Source organism: Apium graveolens, chromosome 5 (genome assembly GCF_009905375.1).
Source record: "Apium graveolens cultivar Ventura chromosome 5, ASM990537v1, whole genome shotgun sequence".
Classification (NCBI taxonomy): Eukaryota; Viridiplantae; Streptophyta; class Magnoliopsida; order Apiales; family Apiaceae; genus Apium; species Apium graveolens.
Window position 1 is genome coordinate 296,355,181 of NC_133651.1, and position 11,654 is coordinate 296,366,834.

Genomic DNA, 11,654 nt, shown 5'->3' on the forward strand with positions numbered 1-11,654 from the left:
ACCTTGATCCCCCTAAATTTTCTCCTTGACCTCGGTCGCAGCCTCGAGCCATCTCGCGATCATAATTTTCCACATCCCTATGATCATCATACTCAGCATAGTTATCGCTGTCTGCTCGATTATACCAGTGGGTATCATTGCGGCCACGATGGTTGTCACGGCGATATCCATCTAAGTACCTACCTCGACCTCCACCTCTTCCCCTCCATTGGGATCTCCTCCAACGGTCGCTTCCATACCTTCAGCCATACCGGTGCAGAGATCTACGGAGAGGAGCTCTCTCATGATCGCGGTTCCGCTCCTGATTCCCATGGGAATTCAGGGGCACACACGTTGTACCATGGGGCGTCACATCTCCACAATCAGCTTCTTTTTGCCATTCAAGTAACAATATCCTTAGATCATCGTCACTTAAGCAGATCCCCAAGTGATCCTTTAAATCCGTGAAGCCTCGTTGCTCATTCTCTACCATGGACTCCGCCTGCCGGCGCTCCTCAAGACTACGCCCGGACCGGTGCGGATGGGCAACCCCCGGTTATCCATCCGCAGTATTTCTCGACCATCAGCATCTTCTTCCACAAGCTCGAAGATTGGAGATGCATTGTTGGAATAGTTCAGACGTCACGGGGTTATCGGCACACGTCCCCCTCTAGTTTGACCGTGGCCGGCCTGAAGGGTTTTTAGCACATAAACGCAGCGAAAACGTAAATTTAAATCTTAAAAAACCGAAACCCTCCGCAGGATCCATTCGAAAAATAATATTTAATTCGTAGTTCAGTATGTTTACCTTAAGAAGCTTTACGTTACTGGAAAGATGGAGGTCTTTAATGGCGATCCAAAAACGATGAACGGAGATCCTTAGTAGCTGCTCCTCAACTGTGAACCACTCCACCGGTATCCACCAAGAAAACGATGTAATGAAGGAGGAGGAGATGGAGAGAATTACGGTTTTGTAAATCTTTTCTGGTTGAGGCAAAAATAGGGTTTATAATAGTATATTTATAGGCAAAATTTTCAGCTGAAAATTTTCCCATAAAATATTATTATTATTAACGCTTTATTATTCTCACTAATAATTAAAACACCTTTTAATTATTGATCCTTTTTCTAAACTCTTTAGAAATAATTCTCTCACTTGATTTAATTTCCAAAAATTAAATTCTTAATTAATAATATTAAGAACCTTTTCTTAATTAATTTATAATCAATTAAATCTCATTTAATCAATTATTAAATTTGCCAATTAATTATTTATTTCATAAATAAATAATTATCAGCCATTATTAATTAATTCCTCCACCATTAAATCATTCTCTTTTATGGTGTGACCCTGTAGGTTCAATATTAAGCCGGTAGTAGAAATAAATAATAATAAAACTATTTTATCATTATTTATATAAATTCTCTAATTCATTAAATATGATTAATTAATTAATCATATTTATTCTACATCGTGAGGGATACTTCTCAGTATATCGCGACTATCCGGATAATACGAATTCACTGCTTAGAATACCAAGAACCTATTCAGTGAGTAGTTACCGTACAATTAATTCCTTCTACCCTGCAATGTCACGATTAAATACAAGGCATGGGACTTGTGTCAAGCCTATCTTATTTAATCACTTGCTTTCCCATTCACTATGCTTAGTTCTATTTAATGTAAATTAGAAACTCCTTTCTAATTTCATTCACTCTGGCCAGAGATTCCTGAACTAACATAAGTGGATCATCATTGAACATTCTCTTCCTACACTGGAAGGGGTAGATCCTTTATTGATCATACACTATCTTCGTGTACAAATTACTATGCCCAGTAGAGCCCTTATAATTGTCCCTTGAGACTAAGAACTAAACCAAAGCATAGTTCAATGTACACAAGATGACTATGATGACCTCAAGTCTAAGGATACTTGTACAACTATCACTATGTGAACAACTGCTGACACGTGAGTGAACTCCATCAGTTGTTCAGCTGTGTGAGTCATGTTCAGTGAACTTATTCTATAATAAGCACCTACATACTAGCTATAGTGTCACCACACAAATGTCTATGAGAACAGACATCCTTCATAATGAAGCAAGCATAGTATGTACCGATCTTTGCGGATTATTAATTACCAGTTAGTAATCCTACGACCAAGAACTATTTAAGTTTAGAGTTATCATCTTTTAGGTCTCATTATTATGATCTCATCACAATCCATAAAAAGTTTTACTCTAAACTGTGGTATATCTTATTTAAACATTTAAATAGATAGAGCCCGTAATAAAAACAAAACGAGCCTTTTATTAATATCAATGAAATCAAAATAGATTACATAAAAGTTATTCCTAAATCCTCATACATGATTGGACTGAGGACATATCTCTTTCAATCTCCCACTTGTACTAAAGCCAATCACTCTGGTATCTAACACCCATCTTGTCTTTATGACGATCAAAGTGACTCTGAGAAAGTGGCTTTGTGAGTGGGTCTGCTACGTTGTTATGTGTGTCAACTCTCTCGATGTTGACATCTCCTCTTTCAACAATCTGAATTGCACCACCATTCAGAGTAAACACGTACCCTGACATGGATTTGCTTTCACTTTCTGATTGAAAACTAGAGTCAGTATAACCCTCTATTTTTAACTCAGATTCACCACCAAAAACAAGAAAAATGTCCTGAGTCCTACGCAAGTACTTAAGGATGTTTTTTACTGCATTCCAGTGGTCTTCACCTGGATTGGAGTGATATCTGCTCGTCACACTAATTGAATAAGCAACATCAGGCCTTGTACACAACATCGCGTACATGATAGATCCTATTGCTGAAGCATAAGGAATCTTACTCATACACTCTCTTTCCTCAGGTGTCTTAGGAGACATTTTTTCGGAAAGGGACACTCCATGGCTCATCGGTATGAGACCTCTTTTGGAGTTTTCCATGCTAAACATTTTAAGCACTTTCTGGATGTATGTACCCTGGGTAAGACCTATCATTCTTCTAGATCTATCTCTATAGATCTTCATACCGAGAATGTAGTATGCTTCTCCCAAGTCCTTAATGGTGAAGTTCTTTGATAGCCATACTTTGACTGATTGTAGCATCGGTATATCATTTCCTATAAGACATATGTCATCCACATATAATACAAGAAATGTTACCGCGCTCCCACTAACCTTCTTGTACACACATGGTTCATCTATGTTTTTGATAAAACCAAACTCTTTGATTGTCTCATCAAAACGGATGTTCCATCTACGAGAAGCTTGCCTTAAACCATATATGGTTCGCAGCAGCTTACACACTAGGTGTTCATTTCCATTGGAAAGAAAACCCTCTGGTTGTGTCATATACACATCCTCCTCAAGTTCCCCATTGAGGAAGGCCGTTTTCACGTCCATTTGCCAGATCTCATAGTCGTAGTAAGCAGCAATCGCAAGTAAAATCCGAATTGATTTTAACAGGGCAACAAGCAAAAAAGTTTCATCAAAGTCAATCCCTTACCTTTGTTTGAATCCTTTTGCCACGAGCCTGGCCTTATAGGTCTCCACCTGGCCATCTGCTCCAATCTTTCTTTTGTATATCCACTTGTACCCAATAGGTTTAACACCTTCAGGCGCCTCAACCAGAGTCCATACTTGGTTGGTATACATAGATTCCATTTCGGATTTCATGGCACCATGCCATTTCTCTGAGTCAACACTACTCATAGCCTCATTATAGGTCACAGGGTTGTCATCATTAATGATTGACAACTCATTGTCATTCTCAATGACAAGGCCATAATACCTCTCAGGTTGGCGAGACACTCTCCCTGTCCTACGAATGGGCTGTTCCACAGAAGGTTGTTCAGTCTGAACAGGTATTTCCACTTGATCCGTAGTAGTTTATGCTTCTTGAACTTCATCAAGTTCAATTTTTCTCCCACTGTTTCCTTCAAGGACAAACTCCTTTTCCAAGAAGGTAGCATGTCTGGAGACAAACACCCGATGATCGGTGTAAAAGTAATACCCCAAAGTCTCTTTAGGATATCCCACAAAATTACATTTTACGGATCGAGATTCCAGCTTATCCTGGTCAACTTTCTTGACATAAGCTGGACATCCCCAAATCTTAACGTGTTTAAGACTCGGTTTCCTTTATTTCCATATCTCATATGGTGTTTGAGGAACAGATTTGGAAGGCACCTTATTCAGTAAATATGCTGAGGTTTCCAATGCATAACCACATAGGAATACTGGAAGATTCGCATAGCTCATCATGGACCGAACCATGTCTAACAAAGTTCAATTTCTCCTTTCAGATACCCCATTTAACTGTGGAGTATATGGAGGAGTCCACTGGGAGACTATACCATTTTCTTTGAGATAATCTAGAAACTCTCCATTCAAGTATTCACCTCCTCGATCTGATCGAAGAGTTATAATACTGTGTTTGGTTTGTTTCTCCACTTCATGTTTATATTCTTTGAACTTTTCAAAGGCTTCAGACTTGTGTTTCATCAAATTCACATATCCGAATCTAGATCTATCATCTATGAAAGTAATAAAGTACGAAAATCCACCCATGGCTTGCGTAGACATTGGTCCACATACATCTGTGTGTACCAATCCTAGAAAATCTGCAGCCCTCTCTCCATGTCCACTAAATGGAGATTTGGTCATTTTACCCAATAGACAAGACTCACATGTAGGATATGATTCAAAATCAAAGGGGTCAAGTAACCCTTCCTTATGCAATGTCCGCAGTCTATTTTCACTAATATGACCTAGCCTACAGTGCCATAAATAGGTCATATTTTCATCATCTCGTTTTCTTTTATTAGTTTGTTCAATCTTAAGTAAATCATGCTTTACGTCACATACATACAGACCATTATTTAAAATGCCACGTCCAAAAAAAACATTATCTCTAAGGATAGAACATTTATTATTCTTAATAATAAATGAAAAACCATCCACATCCAACATAGGAATAGAAACAATATTCCTCACAAAAGAGGGAACGTAATAACAATTATTCAAATTAATAGTCTTTCCCGTAGGCATATGTAAACTAAATGATCATACAGATATGGCCGCAACCCTTGCTCCATGGCCCATACGTAGAATCACCTCATCTTTTTCAAGAGTCCTACTTCCCTTTAGTCCTTGCAACGAATTGCAAATATGAGAACCACAGGCAGTATCTAATACCCAAGTAGAAATTTGACCAAGTGATATTTTAACTTCGATCATGAACATGCCTGAATCAGAAGCGGTAGTCTTACTACCCTTCTTCTTCTTCAATTCTGCAAGGTCAACCTTGCAGTTCCTCTTCCAGTGCCCCAACTTGTTACAGTGAAAACAAACAGCTAAATTAGGACCAGTCAACTTGTGAGCATCTAGTATGCTCCGGAGTGATAGTATAGAAGACATGACAAATATAGTAAATCTGTAAATGATAAACACATAACAACACTTAGCAAATATTCAATTTCATTTCAAAATACTATATGAATCGGGTCTTTATTCATAAGTGTCTCCCACTAGTTTATCTAATTTTTTCAACCCCCTAAGTGAAAATTAAGCATTCATAATGCTAGTGGAAATAGGGATCCTACATTCCATCACACAACCTCGGCTGTGGCACGAAACGTAATGTGATGTTCAATAGGCAGACAACTCTTGTCAATTACATCTTATGTTATTCCCTAATATAAGTTTAGCCTCTTGAATAATTGAGTCACGGCTGTGGCACGACAAACTCAATATTCTAAGTCAAGTCTAACCCAATATTTCGTACAATTGAATCAGTCTCCAACGGCCCACGGCTGTAGCACGTACCGACCTTTAGATTATAATTCAATGTACACATCTTTATGTAATAGACAAGTATTTCTTATTTCGAAATCAAATCCCTCGGCTGTAGCACGAAACGATAATGATTTAAAAATAAGAACCACTTTCTACCATGTTGGAAGGCTATGACCGACACAAGCCCGTTGTGTCATTGGCCAATTACTACTTGATATTATTTAATTTTAGAGGGATTATATTACGTTACAATCATAATCATATTATAAAGAGATTCTTCCTTTTAAATTAAATATTTCAAATCAATAATCGATAATCAGATGATTCCCAGATCGGGTGGAGCATTGTCAAGAGGCGTCACTTAATAACCCTTTCTTACAGATAGAAATCTGTTGTTGACAGAATCATCCTTTCTCTCAATACTGAAAATTCATATTCAATTACGTGTTTCATAAACACAAGAATCTCATGATCGTATTCATAATATTTATTGTTAAGGCAAGAAACGATTCCTATTCTAGATTTTCTAGAGCACGCCTTATATTGATTTAAGTTCAACTAAATCTATCATCGCATGGTAAATATAGGCATATATCTCATATTTAAAATTAAATAAACAAGTAAATGTAAAGTGCAATAAAGTAAATGTGTTTGGTTATGGCCCCATCCTATGTGATCTTTATCAAGCTCATGATAAAGATCAAGGTCAATCTAATATGGTGATGGAAATAAATACAACTACTTATTACATAAGTCTTCTTCTTTGTTTAGACTTCTTGTATGCCTCGTCTTCTTCTTTGTATCACCTCCATTGGATAGCCTTCTTGAGTCTTCAATTACATTACATGATTGAAAGTAAAACTAATCTAATGAACTTACAAGAATAACTCGAGTTACATTCGAGATTTATGATTACAAAGATTGACGACATGCAAGTCGTATTTAAAACCAAAACCAAAACCAAAACCATTACACTAAGGTCGAAAGGCCATAACCATCCACCATGCTCATACAACACATAAAAGCATGTTAAAACACATAATCTGATCTTAACATATCATATTATCCATGATCTAATCATAAAAAGAAAATATGACAAAAATCAAAAAAATCAGAATCAAATCAGAAAAACAAGAATCACTGTTTACGGGCAGTAAACGACGTCAAACGCCTTACAGACGAGTCGTTCATAGCTTAAGCAATCAGTTTTGTTCAGACGCTCGTTTACCTATGGAATAGGGTATTCGTTTGCGTAAATCGGACACCAGACCCAGATTTCAGCAAATCTGCAGCAGCCAATTCAGAATCCGTATCTAATATGATTCTCATAATTAGAACAAACATAAATCATGTATATATCAGTATATATACAGATTACATAATCATCTTATGATTATACAACTCACATGAATATTATATATTCAAAACCATACATATATAAGCATATTATATCAACATCAAATCATGGAGAATCACGTACATGCTCATATATCAAAAAAAGTTAAACACATAAATGAATTAAAAACTTTCCGCAAGTAGCTCTGATGCCATTGAAGGGTTTTTAGCAAATAAACGCAGCGAAAACGTAAATTTAAATCTTAAAAAACCGAAACCCTCCGCAGGATCCATGCGAAAAATAATATTTAATTCGTAGTTCAGTATGTTTACCTTAAGAAGCTTTAAGTTAATGGAAAGATGGAGGTCTTTAATGGCGATCCAAAAATGATGAACGGAGATCCTTAGCAGCTGCTCCTCAAGTGTGAAGCACTCCACCGGTATCCACCAAGAAAACGATGTAATGAAGGACGAGGAGATGGAGAGAATTAGGGTTTTGTAAATCTTTTTTGGTTGAGGCAAAAATAGGGTTTATAATAGTATATTTATAGGCAAAATTTTCAGCTGAAAATTTTCCCATAAAATATTATTATTAATAACGCTTTATTATTCTCACTAATAATTAAAATACCTTTTAATTATTAATCCTTTTTTAAACTCTTTAGAAATAATTCTCTCAATTGATTTAATTTTCAAAAATTAAATTCTTAATTAATAATATTAAGAACATTTTCTTAATTAATTTATAATCAATTAAATCTCATTTAATCAATTATTAAATTTGCCAATTAATTATTTATTTCATAAATAAATAATTATCAGCCATTATTAATTAATTTGTCCACCATTAAATCATTCTCTTTTATGGTGTGACCCTGTAGGTTTAATATTAAGCCGGTAGTAGAAATAAATAATAATAAAACTATTTTATCATTATTTATATAAATTCTCTAATTCATTAAATATGATTAATTAATTAATCATATTTATTCTACATCGTGAGGGATACTTCTCAGCATATCGCGACTATCCGGATAATACGAATTCACAGCTTAGAATACTAAGAACCTATTCAGTGAGTAGTTACCGTACAATTAATTCCTTCTGCCCTGCAATGTCACGATTAAATACAAGGCATGGAACTTGTGTCAAGCCTATCTTATTTAATCACTTGCTTTCCCATTCATTATGCTTAGTTCTATTTAATGTAAATTATAAATTCCTTTCTAATTTCATTCACTCTGGCCAGAGATTCCTAAACTAACATAAGTGGATCAGTATTGAACATTCTCTTCCTACACTGGAAGGGGTAGATCCTTTATTGATCATACACTATCTTCGTGTACAAATTCCCATACCCGGTAGAGTCCTTATAATTGTACCTTGAGACTAAGAACTAAACCAAAACATAGTTCAGTATACACAAGATGACTATGATGACCTCAAGTCTAAGGATACTTGTACAACTATCACTATGTGAACAACTGCTGACACGTGAGTGAACTCCATCAGTTGTTCAGCTGTGTGAGTCATGTTCAGTGAACTTATTCTATAATAAGCACCTACATTCTAGCTATAGTGTCACCACATAAATGTCTATGAGAACAGACATCCTTCATAATGAAGCAAACATAGTATGTACCGATCTTTGCGGATTATTAATTACTAGTTAGTAATCCTACGACCAGAAAATATTTAAGTTTAGAGTTATCATCTTTTAGGTCTCATTATTATGATCTCATCACAATCCATAAAAAGTTTTACTCTAAACTGTGGTATATCTTATTTAAACATTTAAATAGATAGAGCCCGCAATAAAAATAAAATGAACCTTTTATTAATATCAATGAAATCAAAACAGATTACATAAAAGTTATTCCTAAATCCTCATACATGATTGGACTTAGGACATATCTCTTTCACGGCCGAGGCATCTTCATCATTCATAGGTGCTTTCCCAGGTGCATGAGTAGCACGGTTGTGGCGAAGGCCCCTTCTGGTCTTGCGTCGCTCCACGGTGCTCAGCATTGAGTCAAAACCGTTTAGAGCATCTCCCATGCGATACAGTTGTTCCAACAAGTCAGCATTGTTGATAAGCACAATCGGCTGTCCCCCAACATCCGGAGTGGGGCAATCAGTCATGGGTGGAACGTAAGGTTTATGGCGGTCATAGCCATGATCAGATTCTTCATCAGAGCTTCCATCATAAAACTTTCATCATGGTATTGAGACATCTTTCCTCCTAGATGCAGATCTTGATTAGCCCCTCCTTCTAGCGCCAATTTGTTGACGGAGAAATCTGGTAGCAACAAAGTTTGAGGTTCGTAGCCGGAAACAAGATCTATGACGGTGGTTCTTTTTTTGAAACGTGAACAGTAACCGGTGGATTTGGTGAACAGTGTTCATCGGGAAGTATGAACAGTGTTTGGTGGTGGTGATTATTGGTGGCTGAGATTGCTTAGGGTTAGCGGTGGTTCCTTTGTGCTCTCACTTCTGACCCTTTATAATTTGCCTACGTATCCCTATTTATAGGGAATCAAGCCAACGTAGTTCTTGGGGAACAAGAAACATAATGGGCTTAGATTTCTTGTCCCGAGGCCCAGTAGAAAACCTATTGGAAACCGTATTCTACTAGCTTTAGGAATGTCTGCCGATGAGGCCCAACCACAAAGGCCCAAGGCTCGTCTGCGGCTTCGAGAGTTCACGGATAAGGCATCTCCCTGGCCAAGGATAACCCTCCGCTACCACCTTTTTCTCTAGACCGTGGACGCGGGTATAGCCGTGGTTCACCCCAAATGTTGGACGCATCCTTGTCCCCCGGTAAGGAGCCCCTACTAGATTACAGGACAAGTGATCCCAAGCTTTTGGGTGCAAAGTGCAGGATACTCCGAAGTCTCCCAACGAGGACACCCGTTGACTACAGAGATAAAGCTCCCAAAGCACACACCAGACCCCACATCCCCAATGAGGATACTCATTGACTACAAGAGGAGGCCTTTCATCCACGCATACCCCTGAGGTCTCTGACCACGGACACCGCATTTCCTGTAGATGCACTACAGGAAGGAGTTCTTCAATAGAGTACCTGCATCATATAGGTTAGTAATAATAATCTCCATCTTCCTTGAATCTTCCAACGAACCCATCCAAGTAATCATGTTGAAGTCTTCCCAAAGTTTACTATTCATTCAGAGCGCGCCCTAAGTCCCACTATAAATAAGGATTCAATCAGGGAATTCCTCATCCTTTCCTTAGTAATTGGGCGCGCATTCCCACTATGCCGAGGGCGCGCCTTCGTCTTCTGCATATTTTTAGTTTCATATTCATTGGACACGCCTCCCCTATCATAAGGGCGCGTCTTGTCCTTTACAAAGAAGGAAACCTTCTTTGTCTTCTCCCTGATTTTAGGCATTTATATATTAATTTTGACTGTTTTCTTATCTTCAGTCTAAATATAGTTTTTACCAATTTTTGGGCATAACAGCTAGTTCTTTTGAACTAACTTCTTTTGTTATTTGTAATCCATCAATACCATGTTGCATGATACCAATAGCATTACTGTTGAAATAACCTAACATCTGTGTCCAATAAAACATTTTTTCCAGATACAACTGTGATACTTGTTTAGTTGACATGAATAGGCAATTATTTATACTAGTTGGACATGAATAGACAATTATTTATACTAGTTGGTAATCAGTGGGCAAAAATTAAAAATAATACTAAGTTATTATTTGCATAACATTTGTGACATACAGTTTTTTCGTAAGTTTTAATTATTTTGTTTAAAATAATTAAGTGTAAATTAAATTATTAATCTAGGAAGTTTATTAAATCAGATAGTAATCCTCCCCTAGGTTTGTATTTGTGGCATTTTCCGATAATCAAGTCAATATCGGTCTATCCGGACTTTTATCCCTAAAATATTTTTCGACAAAATTTAAATGACATAATTTGGGATAGATATATCAACTTGATGATATGCTCTAATCTAAGTTGTTTCGGTCAAAGAAAGAACATGCAATGGCTAAACGTACGAAAATCGAGAATTTTCAAAACACCGCTTTTACGAGTTTCAATTGTCAAAATTATTTAAAAGTGTGTCGATCTTAAAAGTATCACTCTCAAATATACGTGATATATTCATTTGAATATAAATATCAAATTATCTTGCCAACAGATTAAATACATATTTTATTCCGAAACACCCTGATATGCTTATTTATCTTGATAAAATCAATATAAATTCAAATGTAATTATTCCTCGGACCTCATAGTCATTATTATTCAAGGAATATTATTTTTGTATATATATTAAGTCAACTTTTGTCTGAATTGTCGGTAAAGACAAATTATTTTTCGGTCATTCTGGAAGGTTATTTTAACGTTCGAAAAATCCGAAACAATACTTAAAAATATTTTTTGACTTGAAACTTGGGATTTGACATAAAATATATTTATTTCTAATATTGGTAGGAATTTCATATTTTTTCATGACTGTTTTCCGGGACCCCTAAAATCCGTACGTAACTGAT